We start from the raw sequence: 13,962 nt of genomic DNA, 5'->3' as shown, positions 1-13,962 counted from the left end.
TTGTGTTTATTTATTTTTCTATTTTTTTATGTTTTATTTATCAGAGACAATGCACAAAGTACATTAATCTTGCGAAAAGATGTTTTGTGCCAGAGTTAGCCGAAGCTAATTTTCATCCGCAGTCCCCGGGCAGGTGCACACAATTTTTAAAACATTACATTACAAAACCACTATCAATAGTAATACAGTAATAATGTCAAATAGGCTACACATAATATTAGTCAACGAAGGTCATATAAAAACAATCAGATGTTCAAAATGAGAGAACATATTCAAAAGACCAGCTCTACCCATAATATATACATTAAATGTGCTGATGCTGACACAGCAGGTTCTCAAAGATATATTTCTTTAAGTTTTGAGAAAAATGGTTCAGATCTATAGACAGCTTTAAACTGTTGGGGAGTTGATTCCATTGTTTAATGATTTTACAGTAAATGAATAAGCTGTCTGTTCAAAGACGGAGAATTTTTTCGGGATAGCAAGATTTCTGTGAACAGTGGATCGGGATGTTCGGTTCGTTTGTTCCGAATAAAGTTTTATCAATTTTTTCATTGAGGGTGGAGCAAGGTTATTACGTAAGTAGCACAACCATTTTCAATATTGATAGTTAATGTTTCTTGAACACCACATTAGCATTTTAGATTTCTGAGGGGTCATGTGACACTGAATACTGCTCAGCTTTGCTGTGACATAAAAAAAATACATTTAAAAATATATTAAAATGTAAGGCAGTTTTAAATTGTAATACTGGTTAACGATAGATAGATAGATAGATAGATAGATAGATAGATAGATAGATAGATAGATAGATAGATAGATAGATAGATAGATAGATAGATAGATAGATAGATAGATAGATAGATAGATAGATAGATAGCTGGATGGATGGATGGATGGATGGATGGATGGATGGATGGATGGATGGATGGATGGATAGATAGATAGATAGATAGATAGATAGATAGATAGATAGATAGATAGATAGATAGATAGATAGATAGATAGATAGATAGATAGATAGATAGATAGATAGATAGATAGATAGATAGATGGATGGATGGATGGATGGATGGATAGATGGATAGATAGATAGATGATAGATAGATAATTGATAGATTGATAGATAGATAGATAGATAGATAGATAGATAGATAATAGATAGATGATTGATAGACAGACAGATAGATAGATAGATAGATAGATAGATAGATAGATAGATAGATAGATAGATAGATAGATAGATAGATAGATTGATAGATAGATTGATAGACAGACAGATAGATAGATAGATAGATAGATAGATAGATAGATAGATAGATAGATAGATAGATAGATAGATAGATAGATAGATAGACAGACAGACAGATAGATAGATAGATAGATAGATAGATAGATAGATAGATAGATAGATAGATAGATAGATAGATAGATAGATAGATAGATAGATCGATAGATAGATAGATAGATAGATAGATAGATAGATAGATAGATAGATAGATAGATAGATAGATAGATAGATAGATAGATAGATAGATAGATAGATAGATAAATAGATGATCCATTTACTGCTGTAATATATTTTGCTTTTGTTTCTGGTAGTGCAGCCTGATTTAATAATTATATGATAATAATTTATATGACTTGCATCAATGCGAGAATCCAGGTTCCGGACCTTATTAGGAACAGCAGGTGCTGTAAATGTTACACCCTCAGCAGACAATAGACCTGCAGCTCTAAAAGTCCTTCGGTCTTCCTAAGTAAAGCTCATTACTGAAAGGAACGAATTAATGCGTCATATTTTGTTTATTTAGAACCACTTGAATTATGTTTGCATAATGTCATTTGTGTATACCACTTCATACACAAATGCACTTAAATTCTCTAATAGAACAGAGATGAATGGTGGTAGAGGGGTTATGGGGTCATGCATATTTTAACAGAGGACTTGAGGGTGTCACATGATATTCAATGCACCTGGTGCAGGTGAAAAGACAGATGTTCTACAGGAGCACGTCTTCTAATCATGCTGGAAGACTTCTTAATGACTTCTGCATTGAATGGCAAATGAATATTGCAATGCTATTGCTATGCATATGCTACAGAAGCATTTCTATTACCCTTCAGATTGTCACGCTGTATGTGGGTTGAAGAAGGACTCAAAAGTCATAAGCTCCAATTCAAACAGTTTACTCCAATAACTCACACAGGTATAGGTACAGATACAGATACAGATAAGCAGGAAGACGGGCAGGAAGACGGGCAGGAACACTCACAAAAAACACCAAAACATTTACAAGAACCGACAAAGACAGACTGAACACAAGCAAACTAAATACAAGTACAACTCAAGCATAACAAGGTGAAGACAAGTGACACTGATGATGATAACGATGAACGGGCTGCTAAGTGAGGGAGTGAGTTCAGGTGTGGAGACAAGGAGGATTCTGGGGAGTGTAGTGCAGACGAAGACAGACAGGTGCAGGCGAAGAGTGTGACACAGATTGCGCAAATTGAAATTGCGAAATGAAAATACACCGAATGGAAACACGTCAATTTTTTAAAAACTCCCATTTATCGCAAAAAAAGTTTTTACGCTCGCATGAGGTGGTTTTTCGGGCAATTCGAAAAAGGAATATTCAGCAAAACTGCAATGTAAACTGTTTTTGCGCATTTACAGGTCACCTGACGTAGATGGCGCAGTATATTTTGGACAGAAGACAGGACAGAGTTTTTCAATAAATTCATAAAAGACAAAAGAATTACAGGAATACTGGATTCTAAACCTCAAAGAAATGCCACAATCAAGAGCTTGAAGCAGATATGAGGGAGAAACACCTCATGTGCCACTCACAAGTATAAGGGGCTTTCTCCACCATTAGCCTAAAGCTTGGACAACACGCCTACGTCTCCTTTGATTAAAAATAATGGCTAGTGCGGTGGCTGGGATATATATAAACCATACAAACCTACCAAAATCTGTTGCCATGATTTTCTGTAGCACCTCATTTCAGTACACGAGATCCAGGGGGCAGAGTTGGATCCAGATCTAAGGGGTGGAGATGGGTAGGATTAGGGGTGGGTTTAGGGATCAGGGGGTGGAGATAGGTAGGTTTAGGTATATGTAAGGTGGGAGGAGTTGGATCTCCCACTGGATTTCGTGTTCTGCAGTGAGGACCATCTCATGATTTTTGGAATGACTGATCGTGAGAGGAAAAATTAAATTTTAGTCGCATAACATTGGTTAATGGAAACGCCGTAATTTTCTCAATAGTTTTTTATAGACATTTAGACAAAATTGCAAAAGTTTTGCGCAAATCTGCAATGGAAAGGCGCCTAGTGTTCTGGGTTTTGTTTTGCGTTGAGGTTGAAAGGGTGCTCTGGGTGGATGCTAGGTTGTTTTGGATGGATCAGTTCTGGGTGGGTTTTTTTTTTTTTTTTTTTTTTTTTTGCTATGAGGTCTGGATGGTTGCTGGGTTGATATATGGTGTTCTGATTGCAGGGTTTGTTTTTAGTGTGTTGCCAAAAGGTTGCAAGGGTGCTCCGGAAGATTTTAGTGTGAGGTTGTTGCATCTAGCCGTTGAGCATACATCGGTTCGGTTGTACACTCGTTATTGCGGGGCATTGTGGGATTGAATGACTGCACTCGATAATGTCTATGGTTTTGGACACCACTACAAATGGCTATCTGCTCAAATAGTGCACTAATTAAGGGTATAGGGGGCGATTTCAGACACAGCCTTTGAGTCATTCATTCATTCGATTCGTTCGTTAAAACAGCTGATTCATTCTGGAATGAAGTATCTTCAATAGCTCTCTTTATGAATTGGTCATTGAATCATTGGTTTACGGTCACCCAATTAATTCGCTCAAGACACGGTTTCATTCAGTAATGAAACACTGATGGTGTGTGTTGCTCGTGTTGCTGTGAATGGCACATCAGTTCTGCTCTGGCTTTAGGTCATATTTTCGTTGGCAAAAATGAGCAGAAACAAACAATATTGTGTCTAAAATATAACACAATATTAAACTGCTTTATAAAATCAATATCACATTTGCACTCGTGCTATTCAGCTACAAAAAATAGCACTCATGCGATATTCCGCTCGTGTGATGTGAAATTGCTTAACTATAGGCCTATCATATGATATAAATATGAGACAAAATACAGGGGCATTTTTGTCCTGATATCTTGAATTTTAACTGCTTCATCACTAGTGTTGGGGAGTAATTGGCTTACATGTAACAGTGCTAAGTAATTTAATTACAAAATAAATGTAACTAATCTGTTACAGTTACTGAGAAAAAAAATTGTAATTAAATCACAGTTAGCCTATGAAAATGTTAACGATTACAAAGGTTTCATCTGAATATTTTCTGTAAAAAGTTGGATATGTTGAATAATATTTGTTGCTTTGTCTGTTTTTGATGTGCACGATGCCTGCCATTTAAAGGCCGCTTTGTGAAGTGATGCTTTTCTGATACTTTTGAATGATTCTCTTGTTTAAATTTGCAGCACCACCTATGTCTGAAAGTTTTAGGCTACAACTTGACTGAGAGTTGACGGTAACACTTTATTTTACAGTGTCCTTATTACATATGTTACATGTACTTAACATAGTAATTACTCAGTACTTAAACACATTATTACACTGTAACAATGACACCTTAAAATAATGTCTAACCGAGTTGCCTCACCATGGCGAGTGATAATGCGTTCCAGAGCTGGAAATTTAAAAACCAATTCATCCTGAAATCTGTATTTAGCTTCAGAATGAGACCTCAAAAAGAGTCTGATTATTTTGTGGCTGCATGTGCTTTAAAATTAAATTATTATAATCTTAGAGCGGCAGTATGTAGCCTACTTTTGGCAATCTAGCGGTTAATAAACAGAACTGCATGTTGCGGAAGAACATTGTAGCCGGAGCTACTTCTCTCTGTTTATGTCTATGACGAGTCACGCATGTACTCCGCAGTGATGATGACCCAACCGGCCTAAAATCAGAGGTGTCAATTCCAGGGGTCAGAAAGTAAAAGTCCTGCCATATGTTTATTCCACCCATTAACTCAGCCAGCCGATTTCACTAATTAGTTCTATCTCTTGGCTGAAAAACTGTGCTAATTAGGAAATCCAGGTGATTGGAACAAGATACTGAGGAGGAATTTTACTTTCTAAACCTGGACTTGACACCTCTGCCTAAAATAGTCAGAATATAAACACTTTGTCACGGGTGGTTGCTGGTAGACAGATGAGGAAGATGTATACGATTCAATTCAAAAGGTTTATTCTCTAAAGATCTAACAGGAAGGCAAACGGATAGCAACACACACTCAACGTAGACAATACTGGACAATGAACTGAAACAGAACTGAATATATAAACAGGTTTTAATGATGGTGACTGATGAGTGCACAGCTGAACGTGATTGGTGTCCGTGACAACAAATGAGAGACATAGGCAGGTGATGACAAAACATAACGAGTCCAAATTAACGTGAATGTGACAGAACGCCCCCTCTCGGTAGGTACAACCTCGCGCCATGAAGAGAAGATGAAGAGGATGAGGGGATAGCTAAGGGGCTTGGCAAATGGATGGCAAAGACAGGCCTTGAGCAGGGGATAATGGCTGTCCATCCAGGCCACAGCCAGAGTGGTGCCCCACGACGGGGTTGACGAAGGGAGGAGCCATGAAGGAATACTGTGATGAGGCTGACCTAATTGGGGCTGACTGGAGATGACGGCAAGGATGGAGCCCACCGTGCAGCCGATGAGCCGAGGTAGTTGAGAGATGTGGAGAGTACTGGTAGTGAAGATCTTGGAGGGCGCGACGGTGCCGCAGTGACGACCTCCCGAGAGCGAGGTGGGGATCCAGAGGTCTGAGGGTGAGTTGGAGCGACTGAGGAAGGAGGTGGAGCCTGAGGTAGGGCAGAGCAAGACGTAGCAGAAGGGGTGGAGGCTCAGAGAGCAGCGGACGGTCCTCAAGTCTGCAGTGGAGGTGAAGTGATGTCTGACCTCGGTGGAGCCGACGTGCCGAGGTAGTTCGGTGAGACCGAATGGCCCGATGGTCCACACCGAGGTCGAGGGTAGAAGGAGCGCAGGTTTGGGAGCCAGGGCGACAGGTCGAGACAGAGCGTAGCGCACAGAGGCTGCAGGCGGAGCCTCGGGCTCCTCATGCCCAGGAGAAGATGCATGGCTCCCAACAGGTCCGAGGTGGTACCACGCTACTGAGAGGCAGAGGTGGTGCCGAGGGACTGAAGGGTGACAGAGATGACTGGGTGGCACAGATAGCTGGAGACTGGGGGAGAGACTGAAGTCCAATGCAAAAAAAAAAAAAAAAAGTGTTGGGGATAATTTGGAGAGGTGGTGGGAGAGGGAGGCTGGGCGGGGCTAACGAGACAGGTAGAGTCACTTCCGAACCCGCAACGTCCACCAGCACTCCCTCGGCAATGGATGGCTCGGCCGGCTCACACACCTGGTCAGGCGCACGCTGCTCCGGCTCCGTGGCTCCGTGGTCCTCGGTCACTCTTGTGGGCACAGGCTCATTCATCACAGCAGACGCTGTAGCGCTACCTGCGGTGGGCTCAAGTCGACGATCTTCACCGTCTGGTGGGTTCTGGCTGGGCACTGGATTGGGAGTGAGGCTGGCCGCATCCTCGACGGTGAATGCAGATCTGCAGGACACCAGCACCCATCCACCTGTGTTGCGAAACTACCTTGAGGAACCTCATCGGATAACTGTACATTAGGTAGTGATGCTTATAGCAAAGACTATTAATAAGGATTAGTTTTGTGAGAAACAGATGATGAATACAAATGTCAAGGTTTGTGTGAACATAAGCAATCAGTGTTGGAGGGGTCACAGTGGTTTGTTTTGGGTTCTGGATGTTCTTACAGCAGGTGTTCAAGGACCCCGGAGGATTATTAATCTGAACGAGCTCACAGCATCTGTTCATTCTCATGTGTTAGTTCTTGCTAATGCCACTTACACAAGCACCATTTCATTTAATGAAGTGTGAAAACATCATCTGTATGCTAAACAAAGGGAACCTCAAGGACTCAAAATATACTTTTCATCTCATGGCCTTTTATCATTAGATGGTAGTTTTATTGTAAATGCTGCAATATGGGATGAGTCATGTCATTTTTGTTTACTATTTTGTAGTCTCATATGTTGTCTCCTTTATTCCACATAATCATCTCTCCTCTTTTTCTTGTCCCTCATATCAGTTTTTATACAGTCATCTTCCTCTTTAAACATCAAAGCTCCTGATCAAACACAGTAACATGTGGAATCGCTTATATTTACAATACTTTTTTTAATCCAACAAAAGAGCAATAAAGAGTTTGGTCAATACAGTGTTTCACTCATGGAAAAAAATTTATATTGTATCAGGTTATAATGTACCAACTCAACTATACAACTCAGGGAACATCAGGGACTATAGGCCTACCTTCTGAATATGCTTAAACAATGTTAATTTTTTTGTTTGTTGTTGCAATATTATGAACATTTGAATTAATTATTTATTTTTTATTAACACTACCCATAATACTGAAGAAAAATGCATTCTGAGAATTCAATAATTGTAACCATGTTAATGAAAGTCGCACCAAAAGAGCTCAGCTGCGACCACTGAGTCCCATGATGCACTGCGAATTAAGCTAGTCTCCCACTCTCAAAGTATTTATGTTTATTGGAATACTTTGCAGTGAAAAACAAAACCAAAAAACAAACAAAACTTTACACTTTACCATGCAATGCACCAGTTTTTTGTCCAATTATGTAATTTGCTGTCCTTCATTGGAATAACGTAGCCTATTAAGTCACTCATAAATTAATCTAAATTAGAACTACCGGTATAATGTGATATATCTTTGAGCTAGTTGTGTTTGGTTCATGGCTCAGACCCAGGGTCGCTGGAAAAGGCACTGTTGTGTAATCTTTAGCTCCCTTGTTGTTTGAATCGCTTTTTGTAAATGAAAAACAACCCCTTTAATAATATCAGGTTAACACTGACCTCTAATGGTCGCTGTAGTTATCGCATGTAATTCGTTTTTCTATTTATAGATGGCGCACATTAACCGATAATGTCTGTTCATCATCACTCCTCATGTGGTTTTTGACAACTAGCAGAGTGTGTCAGACTCAGCACAAAACCTTTTATTTTCCGCTGTAAAAGAGCACATTGCAAGTATGTAAGTCGTTTCTAAACAACTGTTTGTATGTTTTAATTAGCTCTAAGTCCAACTGAAAGAAATACTAGTCTACCTATCTATCTATCTATCTATCTATCTATCTATCTATCTATCTATCTATCTATCTATCTATCTATCTATCTATCTATCTACCTATCTATCTATCTATCTATCTATCTATCTATCTATCTATCTATCTATCTATCTATCTATCTATCTATCTATCTATCTATGGACATTCGGTCTGAAAACAGGCTTTCCTGTTTCACAAGATTCAGATGCTGCTAATCACAAACAAGTTTACAGGTCAATGTTTAACTTCTGTCACACCTGGTTTGTCCTCTGTCTCACAAGGACATTTAACACAAAGCAGTCAGTGTTTACTCACATACTACAGATATGAGATCATATCACACACACACACACACACACACACACACACACACACACACACACACACACACACACACACACACACACACACACACACACACACACACACACACACACACACACAAACAAACACACACACACACACACACACACACACACACACACACACACACACACACACACAGAATAATGAATATTTTTATTTTGGTGTCACTAATGTCCTGTGCATTGGGTTACCAGCACCAAGTTCAAGCCTATTCATTTCCACCCCCAATGTATACCAAATTTAGCAATTTAATCAACAGTAATTTTTTTCTTAACCTTTTATCATATAACTTGGAGTGTCGTAATAATATCGTATCGGAAGTTCAGTATCGTGATATGTATCGAATCGTGACATGAGTGTATTGTTACACCCCTAAATATAATATAATATAATATAATATAATATAATATAATATAATATAATATAATATAATATAATATAATATAATATAATATAATAATTTTATGCCTTGCATTTCCATGCTGGGAAAAGGGAAACAAATAGGCAATACAACATTTTTGAGCGTTTTTTTTTTTTCAATCTATAAATCATCCATGATGCAGAAAAAACACATAGAAATGAAGGGGTAGGAAAATAAAACATAGACAGTGCAAAATACACTCTCACACACACACACACACACACACACACACACACACACACACACACACACACACACACACACACACACACACACACACACACACACACACACACACGTAAGATGAGTTCCTTCATCTGGATCACCTTGGCAATCAGATTAATGAAAAAAATTATTTCTGTTCCTCTTACTGGACACCACAGATCCAGTAGTACACTATAGAAGTTCAGAAATTTGATTCCAAACCCAGTCTATAGATCACTCACTGGAGCTGAGGAATGTGGTTTCTCCTCGAATACAAAAACACAACATGAGGAGTTCACAGGAAACCCATAGGTCATTTGGGAAAAGTCTGATCACAGAAGAAAATGAATACATCTGGTGAAAATACATAAGATCAATGATGTCAGCCTCAGAGCGGAACATTTTTCATCACTTTCTGACACACACAGAGAGAGAGAGAGAGAGAGAGAGAGAGAGAGAGAGAGAGAGAGAGAGAGAGAGAGAGAGAGAGAGAGAGAGAGAGAGAGAGAGAGAGAGAGAGAGAGAGAGAGAGAGAGAGAGAGAGAGAGAGAGAGAGAGAGAGAGAGAGAGAGAGAGAGAGAGAGAGAGAGAGAGAGAGAGAGAGAGAGAGAGAGAGAGAGAGAGAGAGAGAGAGAGAGAGAGAGAGAGAGAGAGAGAGAGAGAGAGAGAGAGAGAGAGAGAGAGAGAGAGAGAGAGAGAGAGAGAGAGAACTTTATGACTCATTTCCTATGTAGCAGTGAGGTTTTGCTGGGCTGGTGTTAGTTAGGGTGAGATAAGCCCTGCTGGAGTATAAGACACGGCAGAAGTGATGTAGTCTCAATGACATCATGTGTCTGGCATCTCCAAATAATCACAGAAACTGGGTCTGATTAAAGTAAAACCTCACCTGCATTTCTCTTTACCTCAGCACACAGCACACTGCTCATGTTTCTGAAAACATCTAGTTTTCCGAGAATAGAAGTTTCTGCATGGCTTTAAATATAGCTGACTGATCATAGATGACAGGCTGAGCTTTATTCTAGAAGAACATTTATGAACAGTGTTGAGGATTACAAGGAATGTGTGTCATGTAATCAGATTACTTTTCCCAAGTAACTAGCAAAGCATTACTTTTACAATTACAGCAAAATATCAGTATTTTTTCTAAATAAGTAATGCAAGTTACTCTGTTTTCCCATTTATTGACTGACACCTCTTGTCCCGATGTTGAAAGGAATCGTAAGTGCAGAGGTGTTTTGTGCCCTGTGTAAACAATACAATTATTGTAGTTAGACTAAAAGTAAGCGTGCATTTACTGATCTCACTTGCACAAAAACAGATTTAGTATTCCTCAAAATTAATAAAATCAGTGAAATCCAAACTCAGAATATTATGCAAACCTCCAGTTATTAAATATGTTAAATAACACAAAAATACTTAATATCACTTTATTAATGTCTTTGCTGCTGATCTTCGATGATCCAATTTAACCATACTAGTAAGCAAAAAATGGCTTTAGATAAACATGATTTGTTTCCTTTCTTGTTTATTGCTGAAGACTGAGAGTTGAGCTTTCTTCTCCTGTCCTGTGTCTTATTCTTCTGTAATCAGAATGGCAGCACAGCTGAAAGGTTTGTTTGAGCTGCGCCCTCTACTGTACAGGTGTGAATTTGCATTTTTCTTAAGACTGAGGTTTATTCAACTCCAATAATAACAAACCGCAGAACCATATGCCACAGCAGTCTGAGGACAGCAGCACCAGGCTAGTTGTAGTGAAGGGTAGAGTTAGTGGTTGGGGCGGGTTACGCGATCGTCAGCACCATCCTAACTTCAGGATTGACGCTGTTGGCCTGGGGCCTGGACCATGATGGTAGTTGAACAAACTCAGGTTTCGAGTTGACAAAACCAAACCAATCCAACCAGGCTTTGTTGGTACCATGATGCTGATCATCAACCTTCTGTGTCAACTCAGGCTTTGATCCTGAGTTTAGGAGTTTAGGTGTGACATCAGTAGCGAACAGCCAATCACATGCTGAGAAAGAGTGAAACTGCGATTCATTTCTCGCGAGAGAAGCAACGCAATTCACTTATTAAATAAATGTATTCAAATATTAAGAATTTAAACATATTTACACATGCAGCAAGAAGAAAACAGCTGTCTATGAAAGAGAACAACTAAAAGAAAAAGTCTCGCTACCGTCTATCAGTGCAAGTAAAATTTGTGAAGTTATTTTATACAGTTGATAAAGGTATAGAGAGAATTGAACATCTAAGCTCACGTGTAGTCATTTTATAGCTTCATCTTGATTCTAAAGCGTATTTATATTAGCCTTATATATTTATTCATTTAAACTCTGCATAATAACAATAATTGATGAACTAAAATTGTACGTGTGATCGATTAAGGGTATAAAAATTACATAAATATTATTTAAATCATACAAATTCATTAGTCTAAATAAGCATTACTAAAAGCCAGACGATTTTGTCTTTAAAAATCATTTGCTATGTAGTGACCTTTAATTTGGAGTAGAAACAGGTGGAGTGACTTTATCGCATCAGACATGTGTCACTTTGCTCACAGCTGATTGGTCCAAGTTCGGTTTGCAACCTCTTACCTGGAACATAACCTGCCCCGGACCAGGTTAGCCGTGGAGCGCAAGTTACTAGGCGATGAACACTGCTAAAAGCCAAACAACTTTCATGGTCCCTAAAACCCAGGGTTGGCGCAAAGTCGCGTAGCCAGAAAAGCGTCTCTGCGTGTGCATAAGAAAAGCTGGGTGTGCCACATTTATTGTCAAGTACACTGTAAAAAAAGATTTTTTGGTGAAGTCAATACTACTGAAAAAAAACAACGTAATTTATATGAAAAAGTTAGTTCAGGCAAGAATTAAAAAAACTAAGTAAATTCTATATCAGTACTTAATTCAAGCGAGTAGAAATGAAAGTGTAAATATCAACTCAATAAATTTAAGTAAAAATTACTCAACTTTTCTGATACTGGGGTTCCCATCATGCACTGGACCTTGAGTAATTAATGAGGTTCATTTTTCAATGGTTTCCAGCTGTATTTACACTGTTTTATCATTGATTTTTGTTGTCAGTATTAGTAACTTGCCATTTTGTGACATTTCAATTAAATTTTTTGCTCAAAATCACACATTCAAACACAAAAACGACCCATCAAATGTTACCGCCATTGTGTATTGTCTACCAAGTATTGAGGTCTTTGCATTCACATTATGTAATATAAATTACTTAGATGATCTAAGGAAAGCATATACTATAAATGACTAAAAAATTCAATATTATTGTTGTAGTGAAATGTAATGCAAAGGTAAAGGAAATTTCAACTAAATCAATATTAATCAACGTTTTACTAGCCAAGTTAAAATTACTTATTTTCTTTGTTACTTTCACTTAACTAGGTTAAGTAAAGTTGACTTAATTCCATATTCCAAGTAAATTGAACTTAAAGATTTCTAATTAAAGCTACTGATAAATATGTTTAAGTTTTTACTTGGCAAATCAAAGTGAAAAAAGTTGCCTAGCTTTTTTCAAGTAAATCCTACTCCAATTTTTTTTCAGTGTAATATAAAAATCGGTCATTCACTCGTCCAAGTAAAAAATTGGTTGTCCAGAAAAAAATGTGTTTTTTTTGTGTTGTAAATACAATTTATTCTGACACAATATTCTCATCAGTGTTCAGTCAGCTTTTACATATTTAAATCAGCATATTTATGATATTTTAACCTTTATAACGAGCATTTTTCCCTAATCGGTTTAAATATGTGCTTATCAATAAATTCAATTGAAATAATAAGAAACGATATGGCTGTTACCAACCAAATTAATTAATTTACACTGAAATATTACAACTGCATTAAAAAATGTTATGAGGTTGTTTTAAATATTTTTTGAATATACAAATAGAATTATAGCCTACTTTTAAACACGAAACTAAACCACCAGTAGGGAGCGGCAGGTGACCGTCTTAATGAGTGAGTTATTGAGTCATTTATTCAAATGATTCGTTCAAACGGCTGAATCGTTCAGCAATGAGGCAATTTTTTAATGGGTCATTGAATCTTTGACTCAACCGATTCATTCGAAGCGCTGAATCATTCAGTAATGCGGTTATGTTTTCCGGTGAGATGCGCTGTGGTTCTGCTGTGATCTTTGTTTTGAACTATTTTCGCTGCTCAAATAGAACAAAAACAGCCAATATTGTGTCTAAAATGTAAGTGAATTGATATTAATTACTGGTTTATTGAACTGTCATATGAAATCAGTGTCACATTTTCAATTGTGATGGTATTCAGCACTCGTGGTCGTATTATGTTGCTTAACTGTATCGTATCATATGTTATAAATATAAAAACTCGGCATGAATTTTTTAACCGCTGTATGTTAGTTTCTTTGTGTGAACTGTGCTCATTGTTTCCATTTCTCCTCATGAGGCGCGAGCATAGGTCGCGAGCCTCAACAGCACAACCTTGTTACCGTGACACCGTCAGTCAGCGGCTGTTTGCGGATTGGTTGGCAGTCCTAATGTGGGCAGATATTTTTTTAACGATAATAATTACAATATTTGTACATTTAAAATGTATTTTAATTTTTAAGCAAACAACAATAGTCCAAGTTTAGAAAAACATTTTTATTAAGACTTTAAAAAATAATTCTGCATCTATTTTTAGGCACACCCTGGCACACCCGTGGCTAC

Source organism: Siphateles boraxobius, unplaced genomic scaffold (assembly GCF_051911475.1).
Source record: "Siphateles boraxobius isolate OS27281-9 unplaced genomic scaffold, OSU_SipBor_1 30, whole genome shotgun sequence".
In the NCBI taxonomy this organism is placed as follows: domain Eukaryota; kingdom Metazoa; phylum Chordata; class Actinopteri; order Cypriniformes; family Leuciscidae; genus Siphateles; species Siphateles boraxobius.
Note: the sequence above shows the minus strand (reverse complement) of the source record.